This window comes from Belonocnema kinseyi, chromosome 5 (genome assembly GCF_010883055.1).
Source record: "Belonocnema kinseyi isolate 2016_QV_RU_SX_M_011 chromosome 5, B_treatae_v1, whole genome shotgun sequence".
Taxonomy (NCBI): domain Eukaryota; kingdom Metazoa; phylum Arthropoda; class Insecta; order Hymenoptera; family Cynipidae; genus Belonocnema; species Belonocnema kinseyi.
In genome coordinates this window covers 23,637,739-23,647,181 of record NC_046661.1, presented here as the reverse complement: position 1 = coordinate 23,647,181, position 9,443 = coordinate 23,637,739, and positions in this window count along the sequence as shown.

The window sequence follows — 9,443 nt, the reverse complement described above, 5'->3', positions numbered from 1 at the left end:
AACATTATATTACAAATAAAATTTCTAACGCTACGGGGTATCGAACCTACATATTTATAGCGGCTTAAATCTATCGCCTAAGAGTCGGGAGTCTAACCACTGCGATAAGCCGACAAAGTTCAAACTCGATGAAAAGCCATCCTCATAATCTACAGAGTAGAAAAGCTAAAACACCAAATTGTAAACTCTCTTTTTCTAATTAAATATTTATTATTATACAAAATAATTTTAATGTAAAATATACAAACTGTTAACATGAATATCTATAAAATCATTTTTAAATAAATAAATGTAATCGACTGAAATTTTTATTCGTATAATATTTCGTTTTTTCCCATTCTAGAGTGTTGTACAACTTTTTACAGTGACAGAACATTTAATTTTTTATGAGCATTTGAACCTAAACCTAAAATGTACTTTTTTCTAAACATTTAGAATCTTTCATGAACATGGGATTCAGAATTTATTTCTTTAAAAACCAGCACGGGCCAGTTGTACTTGACATAAGTTCTTCAACTTTAACTGAAAAATATCTTCCTGACTCCGAAGAAAATATTCATTAATGCTCTAAATCAATTTTTCGAGAATAACGACTTTAAATACTCATAAAAACATTATTTTTGCATACTGAAACCTTCAAAAGCCTCAAAATTATATTTTAGGCAATATAAGATTTTAGGAGTTCTCTCGTCAGGGCCCCATTAGACACAGATAGATTTGCTATACCTATAAGAAGCATGGAATTCTTCAATAGAACCTGACAGGGTACCCATCAGTTTTTTCTAGACTAGATATTCCGATAGGGGCCCAACCAGTTTTTTCTAATATAGATATTCTGATAGGGACCCCATCAGAACCCAACTGCAACTAGGGAAAGATGGGGAAATTTCTGCACGGGCAGTAGGCACAAAAATTGGCGACGTCTTTACGACATCGTCACGACATCTTTACGACGAGTTTGCGATATCCTATGTCCATATCTTTAAGTTTTCGTGACGAGATCGTAAAAACGTCGTATGACTTGAAGATGTCTTTACGATATCGTAAAGATACCGTAATGACACGAACATAGGATGTCATAAAATTGCCGTAAAGATGTCGAAATGATGTTGTAAAGACGCCGCCAAATTTTGTGTACAATAGGTAAGGTTGCATTGTTTGGATAGTTGGCGGTCAAAAATTTTGCAGTTTGATAGTGCGTTAAAGTGTTTTTCAAATATGTAGAGTGATTATTTTTGCACTCCGAAACGTACATGGAGAAAATAAAAATGATGAAAGACTGAGATTCTTCTCAGAAATCTTGTTAGACTTCTTGAAAATCCTTAAACTTCTCCAGATTTTTTTTAAATCTCTTTAAATTCTTTACAATTATTTTAAATCTTTCGGAGTATCTCGATACTGGCCAAAATTAATTCTACTCACTTAAAATCTTTAAAGTTTTGTTAAATTCCTCTTAATTTCTTAATCTCTTATAAATCATAAAAATCTTTGACTTTTTTTCAAATACCTTAAAATCTTTTGAAAGTACTTTTCAATTAATCGTTTCATATTATTTTAAGTCACTAAAACTTATAGAAAGATATTTGAAACTTTCAAAAATAAATGTTAAAATCCCGTCAAGTCCCTAGTTATTCCTTAAAATCACTTGAACTCTTAAAAATCCTGTAGGATTTCTTGATAATTCTTAAACTTTTCCAATGCCTTTACAATACTTCAACTTCTTTAGAATCATAAAGAATCTTTCGAAGTTTTTCGAAATTGACTGCAATTAATTCTACCTACTTAAAAACTTAAAAGTTTTCTTAAATTCCTCTAAAACGCTTGAAAATCGTTGAAATCTATACATTTTTTCAAATACCTTAATATCTTTTTAAATTACTTTTCAATTCATCGTTTGAAATTACTTGAAGTCACTTAAACTAATAGAAATATTTTTCAAAATTAACTTTAAAATTCCGTCAAGTCCCTAGTTATTCCTTGAAATCACTTGAACTCTTAAAAATCCTGTGGAATTTCTTGATAATTCTTAAACTTTTCCAATTTCTTTACAATACTTCAACTTCTTTAGAATCATTAAAAATCTTTCGAAGTTTCTTGAAAATGACTGCAATTAATTCTACCTACTTAAAAACTTTGAAGTTTTCTTAAATTCCTCTGAAACGCTTGAAAATCATTGAAATCTATACATTTTTTCAAATACCTTAATATCTTTTGAAATTACTTTTCAATTCATCGTTTCAAATTACTTGAAGTCACTTAAACTAATAGAAATATTTTTCAAAATTAACTTTAAAATCCCGTCAAGTTCCTAGTTATTCCTTGAAATCACTTGAACTCTTAAAAATCCTGTGGAATTTCTTGATAATTCTTAAAATTTTCCAATTTCTTTACAATACTTCAACTTCTTTAGAATCGTTAAAAATCTTTCGAAGTTTCTCGAAATTGACTGCAATTAATCCAAATCTCTTGAAATTCTTAAAATTTTCTTAAATTCCTTGAAATCTCTTCAAAATCCTTAAAATCTTTGAATTTTTAAAAATGCATTCAAATCTTTTTACATAATTTTTCAAAAACTCGCTTGACATTCTTCAAAACTACTAAAACTATTTTAAAATCATATAAAACAATTTGTAAATCCTCAAGCCTTTTTTAACCATTTTTGAATTAGTTTTAAATCCTTCAAAAAGAAACTTAAAGATCCCACCTAATTCTTAATGTATACATTTTGTCTCACTTAATCTCGTAGCTTGAAGGGTAGTCCGTTTAGCGTGCAATCGACTCGGGATACTTATAAGATACTACCATGATTTTTTCAGATTTTTTGGTCCAAGAATAAATTAGGCCAGAAACCGGCCTTACCGATCCTCCCCCTTTATTATAAACTTTTCTTATAAAAAAATATTTAAAATGGAAAAAAAAACTTTCTTGAAAAACGATACAAGCTGAATAACATTTTATTTAATAAAATTGTTCACCTAAATTATCTCTCAATTAGAGCAGAAGAAGAGATAAAAATACAAAACGACTTTGAAGGAAGCAGCAAACTACTTTACAAAAAATAAAAGGAAACAAAATTACAGAAATTGTCAACATGAGAAATAGTAGGGGTGAAATTGCATATGATGCAGACGGAATACTAGAGGCTTTCAGAGACTATTTTAGGAGACAATTCAGAGATGAAGCTATAGGACACCACAACTGCGATGTTGAACACGATGTGATGGAAAACTCAATTGAAAAAGTCTGTGTCACTGAGGTTAGGGATATAATTAATAACTTGAAAAACGGTAAGGCTGTCGGGGTAGACGGTATTAACGCTGAAATGCCTAAACACGGTGGCGAGTACATACCACATAGTGTTTGCGAATTGATAAATTTATGTTTCGAGTAAGTAAAATATATTCAAAAATACTTATTCGTAGGGTAATGAAAATAACAGAAGCAAAGATTTGGGAAGTCCGCAGTGGGTTTATGCCAGGAAAGTCATGTACGGATCAAATATTTAGCTTAAGGCAGAGTTATGGCAGAGTCTATCGAAGACCTACAAAGAATGTTGAATAAACTAGATGCAAGCATGAAGAGAATGGGCCTCAAAATTAACGCAAATAAAACAAAAACTATGGTGTTCGAAGGAAAGAGTGAGAAAACACTATGCAATATTTTATTAAATGATGAGAGAATTGAACAAGTTGAGAAGTTCGTATACCTTGGTAGCTTATTTACTAGGAACGGGATGGTAGATAAGGAATTAGATAGACGAATAAATGAAGGTAAGAAGGTTATTTGTAGAGCAGGTCCCCTTATCAGAAGTAAAAATATATCAAATAAAGCTAAAATGGCAATACATAATTCTATATTTGTACCGACTGTACTATATGGTAGTGAGACATGGACTTATCAAGAAAAAGATAAGAGTAGAATTAAGGCAATTGACATGAGATTCATGCGCATAATATGCGGGAAAACCCTGATGGACAAAGTAAGTAACGAGATAATTCTAAAAGAATGTGGTGCAGAAGAGACGCTAGTAGACACATGGGAAAGAAATCGGTTAAGATGGTTCGGACATGTTGAGAGAATGCCAAATGAACGACTAACGAAACAAGTGTATCAAGGTAATTTAAATGGCAGCTTGTCCAGAGGTAGACCGCGGAAAGAATGGTTAGAATGTGTGAATGAGACCCTAATTAGAAGAGACATAAGAAGTCACAGAAACACGAGAGCCTGCATGAAAAAATGCATGGACATAAAAGAAGCTAGAGAAGTATGCCAGGACAGGAAAGTATGTCGGCAAATAGTTAATAAAAATAGTGTCAGTAGAGTGAATGACGCCTGAAACAAAGACCTTGGCTATAAATGGACCCAAGTGGGGAACCTTACATAACGACTTCGTGAGGTTCTACGCTTAGAGTGATTGCTAGAGAGATTGATCAGCAACCTGGGTCGGAGCAGTGTTGCGGAACGAACGTGTTATTTACTTAAATAGCACGATAATTCTGGATCAATCTGAAAAATCTCTATCCCTTCCACACTCTACTCCTTTCCCCTACCGAGTGAAGTCAAGCCTACCCCGAAAGAGAAATGACTTAATGGTGTAATAATAATAATAATATTGTAGAATATAGTAATATTCTACAATATAATATTGGTATGAGTATTAATGTATATTGCCAGGTAAAACTGAATAAAATTTAAATTGTTTCAAAGGTAGATTCTTTAGTGCATTTTATTAAAGTGTAAAGCATTACACAATTTCCTGCAAGAAGGCAAATTTGCAATGAATATGGTTAACATCGAAGTTAAAATATGAAATATAAACCATTTTTTATCTTTATTTGTAATTAAAATGTTATAAAATCTGTTCATAATATCTAGAATACTATCCACAATATATTTTTTATAAAATTAACTCAAAATAAGAGTTTTTGTGCAACTGTATGTGACTCTTATCGAATTTAATTATAAACTTCATAAAAATTTACAACATTTCATTAAAAATTACATTTACACATTTTTAAAAGACTGAAGCCAATGTCAAAAACGATTTCTTTCTGCCTTTAAATGTTCACACTGGGCGTTTATTTATATAATTTGTTTATAAAATTAATAAAATATATCGCAGGATAACTTTCCATTATGAAACATCACTAGCGATATGATTTGAGGGAAATTAGAAGAAAAAACGCTTTCTTTCTGCCTTTAAATGACCACAATGGGCATTTATTTATATAATTTGGCTATAAACTTAATCAAATATATTGCAGGATAATTTTCCATCATTAAACATCATGGACGACAGAATTTAAGGGAAACTAAGAGAAATACAAGTTCTTCCTGCCTTTAAATGTTTACACTGAGCATTTTTTTATATAATTTGCTTATGAAATTAACGAAAAATATCACATGCTAATTTTCCATCATTATATAACACGGACAATATGATTTGAGGGAAATTATGAGAAAAAACTATTTATATAAACAAATTCCCAGTGTGGAAATTTAAAGACAGGAAGAAATCGTATTTCTCTTAGTTTTCCTTAAATCCTGTCATCCGTGATGTTTAATGACAGAATTTTATAAAAAAATTATATAAATAAATACTCCGTGTGGACATTTAAAGGCAGAAATAAATCGTTTTTTCTCAATTTCCCTCAAATCATACCGATATTGTGATGTTTATTAATGGAAAATTATCCTGTGATATATTTTATTAATTTTATAAACAAACTATATAAATAAACGCCCAGTGTGGAAATTTGAAGGCAAATAGAAATCGTTTTTGACATTGCCTTCAGTCTTTCGCACAATGTGTAAATGTTATTCTTAATGAAATGTTGTAAACTTTGAAGTTTCTAATTACATTCAAGAAGTCACATACATTTGCACAAAAGCTCTTATTTTGAGTTAATTTTGTAAAAATTATATTGAAGAATGTATTCTAGATATTATAAAGAAATTTTATTACATTTCAATTACAAATATAGATAAAAAATTGTTTATATTTCATATTTCAACTGCCATGTTAACCAAATTCATTGCAAATTTTCCTTCTTGCAGGAAATGATGTAATGCTTTACACTTTAATGAAATGCACTAAAAAAGCTACGTTTGAAACAATTTAAATTTTATTCAGTTTTACCTGGCAATATAAATTAATACTCAACCCAATATTATATTATAGAATATTAAGTATATTCTATAATATAAATATATAATAATGCGGTTAAATTTTAATTATTAGAATCAAATCACTGGCAAAATGATGTAATGAGAATTTAGATAAATACGATTTCCTCCTGCCTTTAAATTCCACAATAGGCACTTGTTTATATAATTTTTTTATAAAATTAACAAAAAATATCGCATGCTAATTTTCTATCATTATACATCACAGACAACATGATTTGAGGGAAAGTAAGAGAAAAAACGATTTCTTCCTGCCTTTAAATGTCCACACTGGGAATTTTTTTATACAATTTGTTTATAAAAATATAAAAAAATATCGGATGATAAATTCTTATAAAAAAGCATGATTTTTTTGATAAAATCAAGTAATATTATTGGAAAAATTTAGTTTTTAGACGAAAAATCCATAACGTAGGCTCTTTATTAAGTTAATTTCCTTATAACAATTAACTTAAAAATGTAATATTTTATTTTGCTTTCAATTTTTCCCGTGCATAAGCTCTAGCGCCGCTGATAATAGTGAACGAATTCATTCCGCCCGCGCGGTAGGAAAAAGCTTTGCAGAACTGTTCGACGTAGACGCTTGTGCTACCTTATACTGGATGCTCTGTTAGTCCGTACTGTAACGGTTTGCGCCATTTAATGAACTAATACTCAAAGACGCTAAGACACTTTTACAACATAATTTCAGAACTAGTAAATTCTCCACCGGGAGGATTCAAATGGCTTTAATATGGAATTGATTATGCATGTATAGAATGAATAAATATTAAGTTATTATTATTGTACAGGAATTCTACGAATACCATAAGTTTATTGCGGCTTAGGAAAACTTTATGTGAGTATTTTATCCGAATTTTACTACATTAAGATTTTCATCATAGATATTCCTTAGTTCACTGTCCAAAGTAGATTTTGAGCTTAGAAACTTGAGATCTTGGGCTATTTTTAGACACGTAGTAGTTGGTGTTACTAGTGTCGACCCAGGGTAATATTTAATAAAAAAGGCTGAAAGTTCTGTTGACTACTGGTCGTAATTTATTGGAGCTGATTGAGAGGTCCCTCAAATCATTAATTCCGACGTTTCGACTACACTTCGGTAGTCCTCTTCAAGGCAAAGATGGTAGACTAACATAACCTATTATTATTATTATTATTATTATTATTATTATTACACCATTAAGCCATTTCCCTTTCGGGGTAGGCGTGGCTCACTCGACAGGGGAAAGGAGTAGTGTGTGGAAGGGATAGAGATTTTTCAGATTGATCCAGAATTCTCGTGCTATTTAAGTAAATAACACGTTCTTTCCGCAACACTGCTCCGATCCAGGTTGCTGATCAATCTCTCTAGCAATCACCCCAAGCGAAGAACCTCACGAAGTCGTTGTGTAAGGTTCCCCACTTGGGTCCATTAATAGCCAAGGTCTTTGTTTCAGGCGTCATTCACTCTACTGACACTCTTTTTATTAACTATTTGCCGCCATACTTTCCTGTCCTGGCATACTTCTCTAGCTTCTTTTATGTCCATGCATTTTTTCATGCAGGCTCTCGTATTTTTGAGACTTCTTATGTCTCTTCTAAGTAGGGCATGAATTTCATGTCAATTGCATTAATTTTACTCTTATCTTTTTTTGATAATTCCATGTCTCGCTACCGTATTGTACAGTCGGTACAAATGTAGAATTATGTATTTCCATTTTAGCTTTATTTGATATATTTTTACTTCTGATGAGGGGACCTGCTCTACCAATAACCTTCTTACCTTCATTTATTCGTCTATCTAATTTCTCATCTATCTTCCCGTCCCTAGTAATAAACTACCAAGGTATACGAACTTATCAACTTGTTCAATTCTCTCATCATTTAAAAGAATATTGCATAGTGTTTTCTCACTCTCTTTTTCGAACACCATAGTTTTTGTTTCATTTGCATTAATTTTGAGGCCCATGCTCTTCATGATTGCATCTAGTTTATTCAACATTCTTTGTAGGTCTTCGATAGACTCTGCCATAACAACCTCATCATCTGCGAACGCTAACCCTCGTGCCCTTACTGTTTCGAGATCCACACCCTCTTCGTCGAAGAGAGCCATTCTTAAACACTTGTCCATAAATAATATAAATAGCCATGAAGACATAACGCATCCTTGTCTAACTCCTTGAATAATATCGAAACAGTCACTCACTCTTCCATTCACTCTTACACTCGCTTTGCTACCTGTATATATTGTTTTTATAGCTTGTAGGACCCATCCATTGACTCCATAGTCTTTCAGAACTTCCTAAAGTTTACTTCTACCTATCTTGTCAAAAGCTTTTTCTAAGTCAACAAATGCACAGACAACTTTTTCTCCTACTCTCAAACTTTTTTCTGTTATTTGCCTTAAGCTAAATATTTGATCCGTACATGACTTTCCTGGCATAAACCCACTGCGGACTTCCCAAATCTTTGCTTCTGTTATTTTCATTAACCTACGAATAAGTATTTTTGAATATATTTTACTTACTCGAAACATAAATTTATCAATTCGCAAACACTATGTGGTATGTACTCGCCACCGTGTTTAGGCATTTCAGCGTTAATACCGTCTACCCCGACAGCCTTACTGTTTTTCATGTTCTTAATTATATCCCTAGCCTCAGTGACACAGACTTTTTTAATTGAGTTTTCCATTGCATCGTGTTCAACATCGCAGTTGTGGTGTCCTATAACCTTATTTCCGAATTGTCTCCTAAAATAGTCTCTGAAAGCCTCTAGTATTCCGCCTGCATCATATACCATTTCCCCCCTACTATTTCTCATGCTGACAATTTCTGTACTTTTGTTTCCTTTCATTTTTTATAAAGTAGTTTCCTGCTTCCTTCAAAGTCGTTTTGTATTTTTATCTCTTCTTTTGTTCTAATTGTATCTATACTATCTTTAACTAATCGTTTAAGTATCCTGTTTTCGCGTCTATAATCATTTCTACGTCTACTTATTTCCTCATTGCTAAGACTTGCAACGCTCAAAGTTCTCTTCTACGCTTCTCTTTTTGCTTTTTGGGCAGCTTGGATTTCATCATTTCACCACGCATCACCAGACATTCTTCTTACAACTGCGGTACCACACACTTCGATCGTGCATCTAACAAGGATATCCCGTAAAATTTTCCAAGTGCCCTCTAAATCTTTGTTTTTTACACGGTCCTCCCATGTTGCCCTATCTATGCTTTCGATTATCTTATTTTGGAAATCTATTCGCACATCCGGTTTCTGTAG